The sequence below is a fragment of the Aotus nancymaae genome, unplaced genomic scaffold, assembly GCF_030222135.1.
Source record: "Aotus nancymaae isolate 86718 unplaced genomic scaffold, 86718_ANA_hifiasm-v0.15.2.pri h1tg000006l, whole genome shotgun sequence".
NCBI lineage: Eukaryota > Metazoa > Chordata > Mammalia > Primates > Aotidae > Aotus > Aotus nancymaae.
Window position 1 is genome coordinate 21,826,723 of NW_026988417.1, and position 18,613 is coordinate 21,845,335.

The 18,613-nt window shown below is 36.8% G+C and overlaps 1 pseudogene; it reads right to left on the minus strand.

Annotated features, from left to right (window-relative positions):
* Positions 1–486: 486 nt before the first annotated feature.
* Positions 487–628, minus strand: LOC135272197 (U1 spliceosomal RNA; annotated as a pseudogene).
* Positions 629–18,613: the final 17,985 nt, after the last annotated feature.

An 18,613-nucleotide genomic window follows, 5' to 3' on the forward strand; every position in this document is an offset into this window, starting at 1 on the left:
CCTGTCTTTGTTATTTTCTTTTTATCCTTTTGCACTTATTATAGTTCTTTCTTTACCTTCTTAATTTGGATGCTTACAGCTTAATTTTCAAGTTCTTTGTTTTTTTGTTTGTTTGTTTGTTTGTTTGTTTGTTTGTTTGTTTTTAATACAGATTGAGTATCCCTAATGTAAAAATCCAAAATCGGAAACGCTCAAAATCTGAAACTTTTTTGAGTACTGACATAACACTGAAAGAAAGTGCTCATTGGAGCATTTTGGATTTCAGATTTTTGGTTTAAGAATGCTCAACTAGTAAGTATGTAATGCAAATATTCCCAAATGTGAAAAAAATTAAATTCTGAATCAGTTCTGGTCTCAGGCATTTTGGATAAGGAACACACAACCTGTATATATACATAAGAGGCTATAAATCCTCCCTGTAAACACCACTTTATCTCCCACAATGTTATTTTATTTTATTTATTCATATATTTTAATTTTTTTACCAGGGGAAAGTGCAAATGCAGTCCCCACTACCACAAATTATGCAGTGGAGTTTCCCACATTTGGGGAAATCGCAGGGGTCAGCACATCCAGAGTGCAATGGATAAGCCTCGCCCTGTGATCATGGTATCCCCCCTGCCAGTAGGAGATGTTTTATATGTAATATGTTTATTGTGAACATTTTGTTTATTAATTTCAATGATTTATTTGTTCTTACGGGTTACTGAAATTTTTTTGTCATTGAATTACATCTTAATTATATCAAGGAATGTGATCTGTGTGATACTTGTTATTTAAAAAATTGTACATATTTGCTTTAAGGTCTAGTACGTGTTGAAATTTTTATAAACAAACATTCAGTGTCTTCTGTACTTGTCAAGTGCAGTGTTTTACATGTATTTCTTAGATCAAATTTGCTAATTGTTTAAATGCCCTCTATCTATACAGCTTTTTTTGTGTGTGTGTCTGTTTTAGTTGTCAATTACTAAGATGGAATATGTTAAAATTTCTCACTGTGATGAGGTACTTAGTTGTAAATTTTCCTTTATAACTTGATAAAAGAAAACAAAAATCTTTTTACAGATTTACAAATCTTTATTATTTTCCAACTATACAGCAATACATATTAGGTATAAAAACTCAGTTATAGTTACAAAAATACAAAAGTATATTCATGTTAAGAGTAAATTGACCTTGTATTTTCACATAATCAGTGTGAGCAATCTGGTATATAATTCTCCCACAATATATTTTCTAAGTGTGTGTGTGTGTGTGTGTGTGTGTGTGTGTATTTCTAGAAAGCATTATGACAATTGTTTTTAAATTGGGAGACTACATTAGAATGGCAGTTTAAAAGGAACAGCTGTGACCACCATTTTACTGAAGAGAGACCATTTTAACACCAAAAAAAAAAAAAAATGTAATCCAGCTCTCAGCTGGATTCTTCCAACTCCTTGAAGACTGGATAAATTTATCTTAAGCTTGACTTAAATCTGTGCGGCAAACTCCATTACCTTATTCTAGGTTTGTTTGAATTCCCAGGTAATTTATATTCTCATGGCTGCTTCTTACTTTGAATTTATACTCTCTCTGTTTTGTGCACAAACGTGACACCCAGCTTCTTTCTAAGCACTCACAACTGCAATAACAATTCCCTCTCTCCATTCATGAGAATATAGGCAAAACCAAAGCCTGTGACTTGTGTAGGTAGGATGTTAGTGAATGGTGGAGGAAACAGAGAAAGAGTCTATTTTGACTAAGAAACGGAAATTCAAATGGAATGTCAGACAGCATGACTCTGAGAAGGACATTCAGCTCTCCTACCCCAGCCTCCCTCTTCTCTAGAATTTTTTAATCTTGCTGACTTCTCTCTTTTTCCCCTTGTTTCTGTCCCCACTTTACTTTTCATTCCCTTGTTTTCCAAAACAGTCAAGTTTTTCTTTTTATTTTATGTAGAATCATTTAATACTCAATTCTTCTGAGATTTGGTCATGTTCTACTATCGCTTTGATTCTTATTACAAGATATTTTCCCAAAGAGTTTATTTACTAAGAAGGGTTCTGGAACTGTTAGGAGAGCAAATTCTACTTCATATGAAACTACATATCCAGGAGTGAGATTGCTGGACCTTACGGTAATTCCATTCTAATTTTTTTTTAGGACCCTCCATTCTATTTTCTATAGCGGCTGAACCATTTTACCTCCCATCAACAGTGCACAAGGCTTCCAATTTCTCTGGATTCTTGTTGATACTTGTTCTCTATTGATAGCAGCCATCCTAATGGGCTTGAGATAATATGTCACTGTGGTCTTGATTTGCCCATAGACAATTTTTCTACATGAATTGGAAGTCAGACATAAAGTGGAAGCCATCATCTTTTCATGAAAGCCAAAGCAGTTAGGGTTGCCAATAAAATACAGAATGCCTAATTAAGTTTGAATGGAGATAAACAAAAATAATTTTTTTTAGTATAAGTATGTCTCAATACTGCATGACACATAGTTATGTTAAAAGAATATGCCGGGTGCAGTGGTGGCTCACGCCTGTAATCCTAGTACTTCGGGAGGCCAAGGTGGGCGGATCACGAGGTCAAGAGATCAAGACCATACTGGCCAACATGGTGAAACCCTGTCTGTACTAAAAAATACAAAAACTAGCTGGGCATGGTGGCGCGCGCCTGTAGCCCCAGCTACTCGGGAGGCTGAGGCAGGAGAACTGCTTGAATTCAGGAGGTGGAGATTGCAGTGAGCCGAGGTGTTGCCACTGCACTCCAGTTTGGCTCCTGGCAACAGAGTGAGACTCTGTCTCAAAAAAAAAAAAAAGAATATTGGTATGCAATATTTGGGACACATTTATACTTGCCTAAAAATTATTTGCTGTTTATCTGAAATGTAAATGTAGCTGGACATTCTCTGTTTTTATTTGCTGAAACTGGCAACACTGAGTGTTGCCACACATGTCGCCGTGGATAAGTGGTTCATCTTTCAGCCCCAGGAAGGAGCCAGGTCTAGAGCACCTCCAGCGATTGCCATATCCTTCGGGTTCGGAAGGCCTTCAGCTTCGGCCAGGTGTGTGTGTGTAGCTCTGTGATGGAGGGAGCAACTTACCCAGAAGGATACTCCTATTATTCATACTGGAGCTGGGAGATAGTGACACCTATATGGTTTCCAGAACATTCTAGTTGATTCTATTTAGCATTGCAGGTTACAATTTGTCCTTCATGTTCATCTCTCCTTCTGGAGTGCTGGCCCAGATGACTTCACGCTATAGCCCAAACTCAGCCTCACCTTGATGATCTAATTGGCTCTCACAACTGCTTAAGATCAAATCTTTGGAATTAATCATATATACAATCCTCTCTCTCCTTGCCCTTATCCACTGATTCACCTTCTGAGAACAAATCCTGAATGATACAGACTGGAATGTGCTCATATCCATTTTTATATGAGGACACTCGATCTCAAAGATACTAAGTAACTTGTCCAAGGTTATATAAATAGCAAGTGGCAGAAGGAAGCGATATTTGATCTTGGTCTATCTACCTCCAAAAGGCATGGTCAGATTAATCTGTCTTCAGAAATACAATGGGGCAATCACACATATGTGAAATATTAATTGATGGATGAGTGTCACATTCAAAACAAGCAAGGTAATTAATCTAATTCAGCACTAGTGATTAGGTCTCATTAATACTATATTTAGTAAGTGAGCATCTAATTTCTTTTAAGAGACATAGATAAATTGGAGGAATTTTTAGAAGACCAACCAACCAGAGAGGGATTTAGGAAGAGAAATTGTTAATGAAATAATGCAAGCAATGAAGTATATGGCAAAGAAGAGGAGTTCCAGTTAGAGCGTAAGGGATTTAGCACTATGCACAGAAGTGGGCAGAGAAAGACATAAAAGCCCAGAACACTAAAACAATTTAAAAAAATTTTTTTTTGAAACAGAGTTTAGCTCTTGTTGTCCAGGCTGGAGTGCAATGGCGTGATCTTAGCTCACTGCAACCTGCCCCTCCCGAGTCCAAGTGATTCTCCTGCCTCAGCTTCCCGAGTAGCTGGGATTACAGGTGCCCACCACCACACCCAGCTAATTTTTTGTATTTTTAGTAGAGACGAGGTTTCACCATGTTGGTCAGGCTGGTCTTGAACTCTTTTTTTTTTTTTTTTTTTTTTGAGACGGAGTTTCGCTCTTGTTACCCAGGCTGGAGTGCAATGGCGCGATCTCGGCTCACCACAACCTCCTCCGCCTCCTGGGTTCAGGCAATTCTCCTGCCTCAGCCTCCTGAGTAGCTGGGATTACAGGCACGCGCCACCATGCCCAGCTAATTTTTTGTATTTTTAGTAGAGACGGGGTTTCACCATGTTGACCAGGATGGTCTTGATCTCTTGACCTCGTGATCCACCCGCCTCGGCCTCCCAAAGTGCTGGGATTACAGGCTTGAGCCACCGCGCCCGGCTGGTCTTGAACTCTTGAACTCAGGTGATCCACCTGCCTTGGCCTCTCATATTGCTGGGACTACAGGCATGAGCCACCATGCCCAGCCAAACTAACAACAATTTTTAAGACAAGCAAGTTCCTTGTACATCATCTGACATTCTAGAAAACTGTAAAAGATGCCTGTAGTCTCAACACTATCAGTTAAATGCTTAAGTATTTCAAATTATTACAAATACATGAAACTTCTCAACCCAAAGCCCTGGCCCACTTACTCCCATATTTCATCTGTTCTAAGATGTGCGTTTTCCCCCACATTTTTGATATAACAAATTAGTATGCATTTTTTTAAGTGTCATTGTTTTTCTTTCTTAGTGATATATAATGGTGCATATTATAATCAATGGTATTTTATCATTTGTAAAATATAGTAACTTTGTGATCTTGGGCAAATTTATCAATCTCTCTGTGCCTTCATTTCCTCATCTCTAAAGTGGGATGATAGTGCCTCTTGTATAAGGCTGTCAGGAGGAGTAAATGAGCAAACTATATGATGTGTTTAGAGCAGGGTGACAGTTATCTGTTGACAGAAGAATGCTGCATTACGCGCCACACCAAAACTTGTGGCTTAGAACAAGAACCATTTATTACTTCTGCTTGGTGGTTCTGCTGAAATGAGCTGAGCTTCACTGGGCTTACTCATGCATCTCTGGCCAGCTGGGGTCCAGTTAGGAAGCTCTGCTAATCATGGTTGGACATTCTCCCATGTCTGGATCGTTGATTAGAAAAAGCCTCTCCTTCATGTGTTCTTTGATCTCTTGCAGGATACCCTGTGCTTACTTTCATGGTGGTGGCAGAGTTCCAAGAGCAAGCATGGAGCCCCAGGCTAAGAGCTGGCGCACCATTAGGCTGACAAAAGCATGCCACAAAGCCAGCCCAGATTCAAAAAGGGGGGAGATAGACTCCACCTCATAATTCGGGGAACTGCAAAGAGTCTGGGTATTAAGTTGGAGGTTGGATAATTTGGATAATTACAAAATTTTGTTGGATAATTACAAAAACATTGGTTTTAAGACCAAGGTAGTGCAAATGCTGCCTGGCACAGAGTGTGTGCTCAAGAAATCTTAACTGTTGTCATCATCATCATCGTCATCATCATTAATAAATCCCTCAGGAATTATAAATAGATTCAAGCTGGTTTAGTGCAAGTTGGTTAAAGGAAGGATAATAAGTTGACTGTGGGTATGAGGTGTGTTGGATACGTAAGTCCAGAAGCACATCAAAGTCTCAGAAGCATTGAGCCTTGAAATATAAAAGTTAGAAAAGCTGAGAGTCCAGCTACTCTCAGTTCGTTACCTTATTGGGGAGAAAAATGAGTTAAAGGGAGGTGAAATGACCTGTTCAAATTTGCATAGCGGAAGTACCTGAATGCCCAATTTCCATGCCAATACTCTTTCTACCATAAAAATGCTGCTCCTCTTTCAAGTATGACTGAGGGGAAGAAAAATTCTATTCCCTTTAAAGTCCACAGTAAAAGAAAACCTCAAATGAATACAAAATGTAATAAAATAAGCTCTTAAATAAACAATCATAAATACGTATTTATTCATTGTGTCACTTTAAATATAAACTTTTAGTTTGTTGGAACTTATGAGTCCTTTTCAATAATGTCCAAATATTCTATAATATCAAAATAATTTTTAATTTTAATGACAACCAATTTTATATATACATAAAACAAATAGATTTTTTATTAGGCTTCAATAAGAATGGGCAGCACATAAAATTCATATATACTTTTTAAGAAGCAGACAAGGATACATTTCTTTTGGTTTAGAGTTAGATAGAATAAAAACAAACCACTTAGTTTTAAATACTTAGTAAACTGATTTACTATTTCAAAGAACAAAGTCTGTAAGTAGACTTAGTAGAAAAATTGAGCATCAAAGACACTGAAAATATGTTTTATTTATAAATAAATTGTTCTGAAATTCACAAATTGAAGGTAATATTAAAATGCTCAGCAAAGTGTGTTTATTGTTTTGTCTGCTGGTAAGAACTACACACGCTGCATAAGATCAAATCCTTGGAATTAATCATATATATATATATATATATATATATAGTACTTTTATTTGTGGGACTGTGTATGTGCTATTTACTCATACATACTCAAGGGTACGTTTATTAGAGTGCAATGAGAGAACACCAGGTTTGAACTCAGAAGAACTGGATTTGAATTTGTCAGTTATACAGCCTTGGGTAGTCTTATAACTTACTTGCATAGGGTAGTGTTATATTTTAAATATTTATATTAAGAAGCTGTGTAGATAAGAGACAAAAGAAGTTCCTTGTATTTCCACAAAATATTTGCCTGCCTTAATTCTTTTAAAAATTATGATAAAATAAAAGTTACTATCTTAGCCTTTTGAAGTGTACTTTAACAATGTGAGTATGTAAGCACACTCACATTGTGCTACCATCACAACCATCCACCCACAGTACTCCTATTGTGCAGCAGCGAGACTCCTTAGCCCTTAAACACTAAATAACTCTCTATTCTATATCCATTAAACATTAAATAACTCCTTATTCCCTGCTACTCCTAACCTTGGCAACCACCATTCTACTCTCTCGTCTCTAAGAATTTTACTACTCTAGACTCTAGACACCCGATACAAGTGACTCATAGAGTATTTGTCATTTTATGACTGGCTAATTTCACTTAGCGTAATGTCCTCAAGGTTCATCTATACTGTAGAATGTGTCAGAATTTCCTTTCTTTTTCAGAGGGAATCATATTCCATTCTATGTGGATTGTATATGGATGTTATATATTGATACATTGCATATATACAATGGAATATATGAATACATGCAATGAAATCTTATTCTATCTGAAAAGGAAAGGACATTTCTGAAACAGCAATGAATATTTTACTTATTCATTCATAAAAATAGGTTGCTTCCATCTTTTTGGCTATCATGAACAATACTATTACAAACATGGATGTGCTTTACAAAATATTTTTATTTTGACATTCTAAAATATACAAGTTGACATCAGTGTTAGTCACTGGTATGGTTTGAACGTTTATGAGCCCTCAAAAATTATATGTTGAAATCCTAACATCTAAGGTGAAGATATTAGAAGATGGAGCTTGGGAGGTGATTAAATCATGAGGGCGGAACTTTCATAAATGGAATTGGTGCCCTTCTGAAAGAGCCCCTGCAGGGCACCGTGACTCACACCAGTATTCCCAGCACTTTGGGAGGCTAATATGGGTGGATCACAAGGTCAACATGGTGAAACATGGTGAAACCCTGTCTCTACTAAAAAAATACAAAAATTAGCTGGTGTAGTGGTGTGCACCTGTAATCCCAGCTACTCAGGAGCTAAGGCAGGAGGATTGCTTGAACCCAGGAGGCGGAGGTTGCAGTGAGCCAAGATTGTGCCACTGCACTCCAGCCTGAAAAAAAAAAAAAGAAGAACCCGAAGGAGCTCATTCCCCTGTTCTACCTTCTGAGGACACAGCTCAACAGCACCATCTATTAATCAGAAAGCAGGCCCTTATCAGATACACTTACATCTGACTTACCAGCCTTGGATTTCCAAGCCTCCAGAGCTGTGAGAAATAAATTTGTTGACTCAGTTTATGTTACTTTGTTATAGCAGGCAGATGGATTATTTTGTAATTCATTGTAACAACATTTCCAATTCATTTTGGTGGATCTGGAAGGGCTTAAGCAGCTATTGAATTAAACCCTCTACACTGTGGAGGGCATAATTGTTTATAAACCATAAACTTAGGTATAAAAACACTTTTTTTAACTTTTATTTCAAGTTATGGGATGCAGGTGAAGGTTTGTTACTTATGCAAACTTGTGTCATGGGGGTTTGTTGTACAGATTATTTCATCACCCAGGTAATAAGCCTAGTACCTATTAGTTATTTTTCTTGATCCTCTCCCTCTTCCCACTCCCCACCCTCTGATAGGCCCCTCTATGTGTCCCTGTACTCTCATCATTTAGCTCCCACTTAAAAGTGACAACATGTGGTATTTAGTTTTCTGTTCCTGTGTTAGTTTGCTATGAATAATGGCCTCCAGCTCCATCCATGTCCCTGCAAGGACTTGATCTCATTCTTTTTTATGGCTACATAGTATTCCATGGTGTGTATATACCACATTTTCTTTATCCAGTCTATGATTGATGGATATTTGGATTGATTCCATGTCTTTGCTGACTTGAATAGTGCTGGAATGAACATATGCATGCATGTGTCTTTATAACAGAATGATTTATAGTCCTTTGGGCATGTACTCAATAATGGGATTCCTGGGTCGCATGGTATTTCCGTCTTGAGGAATCACCACACTGTCTTCCACAATGGTTGAACTAATTTGCATTCCCATTAACAGTGTGTAAGTGTTCCTAATTTCCCCACAACCTCACCAGCATCTGCTATTTTTTTTTTTTTTTGACTTTTTAATGGCCATTCTGACTGGTGTTAGATGGTATCTCATCATGGTTTCAATTTGCATTTCTCTAATGATCAGTGATGTTAAGCTGTTTTTCATATAATTGTTGGCAACATAAAAAAAATTTTTAAAGGAAAAAAATGACTCTGTATGAACACTGTCCTGAACTGCCATTCTACATGAAAAAAAATCAACGTAGTTCTCCATCATTGCTAGTAACAGATTGACGCACTTACTGAGGATCTTCTTTATCCAGTGAAAGGTCTTTTCTGGTTGGGTGTCTCCTCTCATATACTTCCCTGGTCCTCTCAAGATCATGAAACACTTCTGGATGGTTTTTTCACATTCCTTGGAGCTGATGAAAGCCCAGAGTGTTGGCTCAGGTTCTGTCTGCCTGCATACATCATCCCAATGTTCCCGATGCTGCTTCATGGTATTGGTGCTGCCACTGGTTGTCTTGGTGACGTCTTTCTAAGATTCTCTACAAACTGAATTTTATTGGCTGAAGCCCCTCTGCTCTTGGATTTCTCCTAAATTCAGCATACTTCCTATCTACCTCCCCTTCATTGCCTGCCACACTGTTTTTAGAAATGCATACTTCTCTCAGAAGAAAACCTTCATTTAGTAATCTAGATTGCATTTTGGTTCCTCAACTATTTAGTCCCCAGCCTTTTGTTTGGACATACATTTTGTGACTCAATTCCTTTGAAGCTTGGCTTTGCATACACAAAATCCAACTTTTTTTTTTTTTAAATATAAAGAGAGACAAAAGGAAAAAAGAAAAAAATCTAGGTGTTTATAAGTTAACTGCTAAAACTATGAGGTTCAGGAACAATTTTGGTACTCCAGAGCCAGTTAACTCTTTGTTCTCTCTATTTGGTGTAATCCCTTCTCTCAAACAATGCGTATAGCTCACTGCACTATGGTAGAGTTAAAGGGAAAAAAAAAAATAATGAACTCTAGGTTTTTACTCAGGCCTGGGTGACCCAAATATAACTGCAGATGGGGAGGAGAAGAGAAGTTGAGAAAAAGTGTACCTTGGAGGATTTAACTTGTATGGCTGGGACTTGAGCATGGGGAGGGACGACTGGCTTTCAACACTTGGGTACCATAATTTTCTCTGCCACGCAACGAGGATGTAAGTGGAAAAGAGAGCTGACGGTGCTATGGGGAATGGACAGGAAGGAAGGAGGTTCAACATGCACTGACACCTACCAGGTCTGAGCACATTGGATACATTATCTGATTGATCCTCACATTGACAGAAAGTGGTGAGAATGTTGATTTCCAATTTTGTAATAAGGAAAAAATAGGACCTGGGGTTAGAATCTTAAAAACTTGATTAAGCATCATATCTTTTGTCAATATCATACAATTTCAAGTCAAGATTATTTAGGAATAAACCAAGACGAAAGGTGGTACTCCTGATTCTTTAAACTCTGTTCATTGCTTTACTCTACCTGCATCTCTATTTACTCAAGGGATAAACAAAAAGATAGGAAAGGGCAGAAGGAAAAGCTTGCAATCTTCTGGCAGGGCTTTGGATCATTTGGTGTTGATTGGAGAAACTGCTCCCCACTAAGGGTGACTATGAAATTAGAAACCAAAGCCTGAGATCTTGGTCTCAGGTCTGATTCCTACACTTAGAGTGAACTCCAATCTGCCTCCTCTCTCCAGCTTCTTGGTCCACTGGATCCCAACTTGCCAGGTGGTTTTTTAAGTGGAAATTATTTCCTGGTCATTAGCTGAGCAACTAATGTATGCTTGATATTTTTAGCTAACTCTTTTTTTTGTTGTTGTTAGATTTTTGGTCCTCATCTAAGACAACTTATACTACTGAACTTAGACTATTTAAACACATAAATGTATATGTATATTTTTACTAACGCAAATATCTTCCTACTTAATCATTTTATGTTCAATTTGTGCTTATGAAAAATCTTTTTATAGCACGCCTGAAAGACAAGTGAAATCAGGTGGCTGGGTTAGAACTGGGGGAGAAGGGAGGGGGAAAAGCATAGTGGTGAGGAGCAATGGAAAATCAAAGGTCACCAGCTACTGAGTGGGAGGACCTCAATCTGTCTGTTGATACCTGTGCCCAAAGACCATGTACTCTGATATCAGTCCTGTAAGTTTCTAAGTGACTCTATACTGGCCCAGTGGCCCTTGAGCAAATTATTCAATTAGAATTTTTTGTCAGAATCTAGTGTCTAATACAGAGTATCTAACAATAGGATTGCAGTGAGATTAAGTAAGAAAACCTATGCAAAGTGCTAAAACAGGGCATGGTTTGAGAAAGGATAATAAAGAAGTTGGGAACACGGATCCTGCAACCAGATTGTCTGGATTCAAATACTAGGCATACTGTTTACCAGCTGGAAAGACATTTTGCTTCTCACAGAAATTTCTGAGGATTAAATGAGTTAATGCATGTAAAATGCTTAGTGAAGTGGCTAATAGAAAGTGTCCAATAAATGTTAGCTACTAATATTCATACTGTGAGCATTGTAATCTACTCTCTAGATGTTTTCCGATTCCTTTTAGCATCTATAATTTATGGTATTAGTCTGTTCTTGCATTGCTGTAAAGAAATTACCTGAGACTGGGTCATTTGTAAGAGAAAGGTTGAATTAGCTCACCATTCTGCGTGCTTCTCAGGAAGCATCGCTCCATCATCTGCTTGGCTTCAGGAGAGGCCTCAGGAAACTTATAATCATGGTGGAAGGTGAAGGGGGAGCAGCCACATGACAAGGTGAAAGCAGGATCAAGAGAGAGGGGGAGGTGCCACACACTTGTAAACAACCAGATCTCAGGAGAACTAAGTCACTATCCCGAGGACAGTACCAAAAAGATGGGACTAAACCATTCATGAGAAATCTGCCCCATGACCCAGTCACCTCCCATCAGGCCCCACCTCCAACACCGGGGATTACATTTCAACATGAGTTTTGGGTGGCGCAACATCTGAACTATATCACCTCTATTGTATCATCTACATGACATTCATCAGGTTCCATTACCAAAGGTCACGTAACCTGCCTGTACAGTGCGTTAAAAGAAAATCCTTGGCCAAATTAAATTTAACAGAGTTTAACTGAGCAAAGAACAATTGGCTGATTCTGCAGCCTCCTTAACCAGAGTAGGCTCAAAGAGACTCCAGTACAGCCACATGGTGGAAGGAGATTTACGGATAGGAAAAGGAAAGTGAGGTAGAGAAAATGGAAGTGAGATACAGAAACAGCTGAGTAGGTTACAGCTCAGCCGTTGCCTTATTTGAACCCAGTTGGAACAGTTGGTCCCCCACCTTTGCCCAAAACTCGGTGATTGGCACAAGCATAGGCTGCAGTCTGTTTATAACATTATTTAGGTTATGATTCACTGTGTACAGAGAAACCTTTAGACTGAACTTAAAATATTGTAAGGAGACAGCTTTAGGCCAAACTTGACTTAACAAGTGAAAATACAGAATTAGGGAATACAATGTAATTTGAAGAATTCTTGGCATCATTGTATGTTCGTTTCTCTTTATTTAGTTCATTACCTGTAATTAAAAGTGTTTTAATCACAAGTCTCACAGTCTCAAACCTGTCCTTTTGCATTTGGTAAATGTCTGTTATTTCTAATAGATATTTGCACCATTTTCTCATTTTTTTTCCTATTTAATTTACTAGTATTCTTCGTGAAATTAGTTGGTTTCATGAAGTGCTCCCCAGAGTTTTATTAGTTGATAATTTCTTTGTTGGTGATAGCAGCTTTTTTATCCTGGAGAAAGTTTTCTGCAATATTAATGGGAGTCTAAACTGATCTTCTAACCTTCATAGATGCCTAGAAACAGGCTTTTTGTAGAAGGGTAGTGATTATAGGATCTTTCTCAATTTTGCCAGTCAGACACCTTGAAGAAATCAATTAGTAGGCAAATGATTAACTAATTGAGCATTTAGAGTGTTCTTGCTTTTGAAAAATTAATTAGGCCTTTGCCCTTAGTTTTCAAGCATTATTTCATTATTAATTGTTTTAAATAGCAGTTCATCTGCAGTGGATCCAGATCAGCTGACAGTTGTTTTTTGTTTATATTATGTGCTTAATTGATTAATACAATGAGCTGAAAACCTTTAACATCATTGATCATGTCATGGAATGCTGAGTAATTGGCTGGCAAAATGTGATTTTTAAAAATTAATGACTCCATGGTTCAAAGTATCAGTTCAGTAGCAGATTAGTCAGCAAAAAAAGAGGATTTTCAGTGTTTCTTCAACACGGATGATCTGAATGATAGTTCCACCTCATTCTTGGAGCTAATATTATTTTTTTATCTTCATTAGTGATAATTTCTTATTCTATATTAAGCACAGTACGTCACATTCATTATTTTAATGACACTTTTATTTCCACTGTGTAAACACAGCTTTCAATGAAAATTTGAAAAGATTGCCATTTGTCATCAAACTGTTGTCAGAGCTACAAAGAGAAAATTAAACATATAGGATGCAGTTTCATGCTTTATAAGATCTTCAAATGGAAGCAATGGTGGGAACTGGGTGGAACAGGAGTTAGAGGTCTTAGCTCAGGAATTTGCTCTTCTAAGAAACCCTTCCTGAGCCTCGTCTCTGTAAGCTTTGTGCCCCTTTCTAGGCTCCCATGGTTCTCTAGATGTAGCTCTGTCCTTACAGTTGTCACAGTATTCTTGGGTTTATTTGCGTGGCTTCCTTGTCAATGAGACTAAACTTTCAGAGGTCATGGACTTACCTGAACACTTTTGTATGTTTAGTATGGCATTTATTTTTGGAACAGAATTGATGCTGAATAAATATTGCTTAACCAAATGAAAGGAAATGTGCGCAAGTACACACACAACATTTCATTTAGTCAGGAACATAAATTTTGGTTATACATGTGAAAAATTCACTATCATTATGATAATCTATGTATCTGTGTATCTATGTATCTAGCTATGTATCTATCTATGTATCTATCTGTCTATCTATCTGTCTAATTTACCTGTCTTTCCTTAACATTTAAAATCAAAGTCCCCACATTTCCAAGCTATCTCTGACAAGGAATGGAAAAATTTTTACGTATTTTTTCCATTGGCAAAACCTCAGAGCTCAGCCAAGGTCTTAGGTCAACTGCTGAAAAGCATTTTAATCCATGTTATCCCCGTGTCTTCAAACATTTCTTGAGCTAAAATTTTAAATCAGTGTTCTCCATAATGCATTTGATAGAAAAAAGTACCTCAAGGTGTTACTAACAAAAGGGTCAAATAAATTTGATAAAGCACAGTCAATTTATCCCTTTGGAAAATGCACTGTGTACATTACAATATCAAAGTTTCTGAGAAGTCTAGTCACAACTTTGCACATTCCGGGTTTTTTTTTTACGCTGAAATTCTTTTTTGTGAAACATTCACTAATATCTCTGGGAACTAATGGTCTATAGAATCTACTTTGAAAAATGCTGCTCCAACAACAAATAGGTCAGAATTATGCTTTTTGTTGTGCTTCAGGTATGGAAAAAATGTGGTGAGGAAAATCAAGGTCTTACAGACTGCGCACAGGCATTCTAGTCTATTAATATGTCAATTTTAACTGTTTCATTTTCCACGCATTTGTTGCTTTCTTTGTTAGTAATAGTTATTTTTTATTGCAGAAAACTTGGAAAACAGATGAAAGTAAAAAGGAAAAAGTCTTTCTGACTGCTTTCTTTAAAGGGTTGCATGGTCAAATACATTTAGGATGTGTGGGGTTAAACAAAATTAGACTTTTTTATGCTTTTTCAGGAGCTTAATATGATCACTAATGTACAATTTGTCTCTCCACTGGGGTTGTGGTATACAGTTTTTCCCAATTTTTTGACCACAGGTTGCTCTTATTTTTAAGCATTTTGGGAAACAAGGCTTGTGGGAACTCACTGGATGATGAGGAGACATTTGGAAGGCCTCCATTGATTGCTGCCCAGTATGACTCACTGGAAGGTCAACATCTCTCAAGGTTACACAGTCTGAGACACTGGAAACCCATCTCAAGCCCCCACAACTTGTCACAGATATTTTTATCCAAGGACTGAGCTATGGCTCAGGACACAAAGACCCAGATGGAGTAGAGCTAAAAATAATAAAATTAAAATTAATATGCATTTGGGAAACAATTGCTCAGGCAAACCAACACACACAGATAATGGATTCTGTCTGAAGCTTCATTTTCCAAACTGAAAAACAATAATATGAGTATTAACCCAGGTGAATGTCTAAACAGATTCTTGGCAGCCTGTAATTAGATAAAGGAGCTGATGCATCCTGAATGCAATTTATGTAGTTAAAATTAAGCACCCTCATAAAGGGACAAAGATGAGATGCGGTAAAGTTCAACCAATTGTTACTTTCAAATTTTCTTTCTCTCGTTCTTAATTCCAAGTAACATTGAAATTTAAACATAATTTTATTTTCTTTCCAAAATGAGTGTCTGAGTTTTAACTTAATTGTTTGAGTGTTCAGGAGGCTCTGCTACAAAATGTTTATTTCTTAGAAACAAAATTGTTAAGAATCTGTAAAGAAACTTAAATTATGTAACCTTTTCATGTTGTCAATAATTCATGGTTAAGGAAAAATGGTGGTTTAATGCTTTTGTCATTTGTAGATGTAGCAGCTATTGATAAAATAAAATGGGAGGAGATTCCAATTCCTCAACTACAAAACAATTTGCAAATGGTAAAGACTTCATATTTAGGGGAGCTTGATTTCAAAACACATTTAGTGTATAAGAACCTGTTTCATCATGGAAAGAAAAGGGTACTTTTTATAAGAACAAATTTAAAAGCAAGTGAACAGTAAAATTTAAAGGAATCGTGGAAAAATACTTATATTCTATTAAGAAACACTGTTGTGTATTGTAAGCATGGGAGTAAGGTATGCGTTTTAGAAAATTAAGATTATTTTTAATTGACAAATCATAAAGGTATTCATTATTAAGTATAATGTATTGTTCTGGTATATGTATATGATGTGGAATAATTAAATCAAGCTAATTAACATGTCCATTTCCTTACTTGCCTATTTTTGTTGTTGTTGTTTTTGATTTTTTTTGAGACAGAATTTCTCTCTTCTTGCCCAGGCTGGAGTGCAGTGGTGCAATCTTGGCTCACTGCAATCTCTGCCTCCTGGGTTTAAGCAATTCTTCTGCCTTAGCCTCCAGAGTAGCTGGAATTACAGGCACCCACCACCACTCTGGGTTAATTTTTTGTATTTTTAGTAGAGATGGAGTTTCACCATGTTGGCCAGGCTGGTCTTGAACTCCTGACCTCAGGTGGTCCACCGGCCTCTTCCCCTCAAAGTGTTGGGGTTATAGGCATGAGTCACCTTGCCTGGCCCTTACTTGCTTGTTATTATTATTATTATTTTTCTTTTTTGTGGTGAGGCATTTGAAATTTACTTTCCTAGTTATTTTGAAATATGCAAAATATTATTATTGACTATAGTCACCCTGCATGCAATAGATCTCAAAGCTTATTCCTCCTATCTGAAACTTTGTACCCTTTGACAAATAACTTCCCATTTTCTTGCTCCTCACTGCCCTCCCCAGACTCTGGTAACCATCCTTCTACTCTATGCTTCTATGAGATCAGCAATTTTATATTCCACATGTGCATGAGGTTGTATGGTATTTGTCTTTCTGTGTCTGTCTTACTTCACTTAGCACAATGTCTTCCAAGCTTACCTACATTTTCTGAAATAACAGAATTTTCTTCTTGTTAAAAGCTGAATTGTATTCTGTCATGTATGTATACCGTATTTTCTCTAAACATTCATCCATTGATGGACACTTAGGTTGATTCTATACCTTGTGTATTGTGAATAGTGCTTCAATGAACATGGGAGTGCAGATATCTCTTCAACATATTGATTTTGATTCCTTTGGATATATACCCAGAAGTGGTCATGTTAGATCCTATGGTAGTTCTATTTTTATTTATTTGAAGAACCTCCATACCATTTTCCATAAGGGCTGTACTAATTTACATTTCCACCAACAGTGTACGAGTTCCCTCTTCTCTGCATCTTTGCTAACGCTTCTTATCTGGTATCTTTTTGATAAAAGCTATTCTAATAGGCATGAGGTAATATCTCACTGTATTTTTGATTTCCATTTCCCTAATGATCAGTGATACTGTTGGTCATTTGTATGTCTTTTTTTCAGAAATGTTTGTTTAGATTTTTGTTTTTGTTTTTAGAGAAAGAGAGAGTCTTGTTCTGTTACCCAGGCTAGAGTGCTGGAGTGCAGTGGCTTAAATTCAGCTTACTGCAGCTTTGACCTCCCAGGCTCAAGCGATTCTCCCATCTCAGCTTCCTGAATAGCTGGGACCACAGGCAGCAGCCACCACACTTGGCTAATTTTGTTTTTTCATTTTTTGTAGAGACGGGGCCTCATCATGTTGCCCAGGCTGGTCTAGAACACCTGGGCTCAAGCAATTTACCTGCCTTAGCCTCCCAAAGTGTTAGGATTATACAAGCGTAAGCCATTGTGCCTGACTTCCTTGCCCATTTTTGAATTAGATTTTTAATTTTCTTGCTATTGAGTTGTTTGAGTTTCTTATATATTTTGGATATTAACCCCTTATCAGATGTATGGTTTGCAAATATTTTCTCCCATTCTGTGGGTTGTCTCTTCTCTTTGTTAATTGTTAAAGTAAAAGTTTGAAAGAGAAAAGGTGTCAATAGATAGAGATGGTTAAAAAAAAGTAATTAAAAAATCTGGTTTTGAAATAAATATAACCATTTGCTGAGCATCTGCTGTATATAGGCATTAACTAAATATTTTATGCAAATTATTTCACTGAGGCCTGTCACCAACCCAGAAAGAAGTATACTTTGTTCACTTAACTTTAAACCTGAAATGAAGTAAAGAATGACTAGCACAGTAAAGACAATTAGTATAGAACACAGTTAGTGACAGCTTCTCATTGATTTTGCAATAAAATGATTATAGTATCACCAAATCACATTTTTTTCTTTTTGTCATCAAAGAATGAATCAGAATGCTGCATTGGATTCTCTTCATGGATAGATTTTTCTTTCACTTAAGAGCATTAATTTTTTATTTTTTATAAAAGATATATTTCATCACTTAGAATTTCCCTCTTTACACCATCAATAAAAAGCTGGATAAATTAAGGCTTTTTATTATGTAGAATTATAGTAATTATAATCATAATAATTCTTCTCATCTTTTACTTTAATGCAGCCTAGGTAAGTGAAGTTGAAAGAGCGTTTTGTGTATAAAAGCGCCATTAAGAACGCTACCTTCCAGGAACATAAACTGATACCTGGAGGAAGAAAGGAGCCAGGTGCGGTAGCTTCCAGCTGCAATGGTAGTGGATATAGGAGAAAGAGTATGTGCGTATTTTTGTCTCTTTCAAAATTTTAAATAAGGAAACTAGAGATAGAGAGGAGAAAGAAACTAAGCCAAGGATAAAAAGCAGGAACTCTTTATATAATTATGTTTAATAAATTGTCTTAACGTTATTGTAACTTTTAAAGAGTTTTTTTAATAAAGAAATAAAAAATTGTGTGTATGTGAGTGTGCATATATACACAAATAAGCATGAAACTAACTACATAAAAGAATTACAGATACCCTTCTTTTTAAAACTCACATTTTATTTTCATCTTCATGAAGGTGAGGTTTGAAAACACAAAAGGCATTCAATTCAGAATTATAAT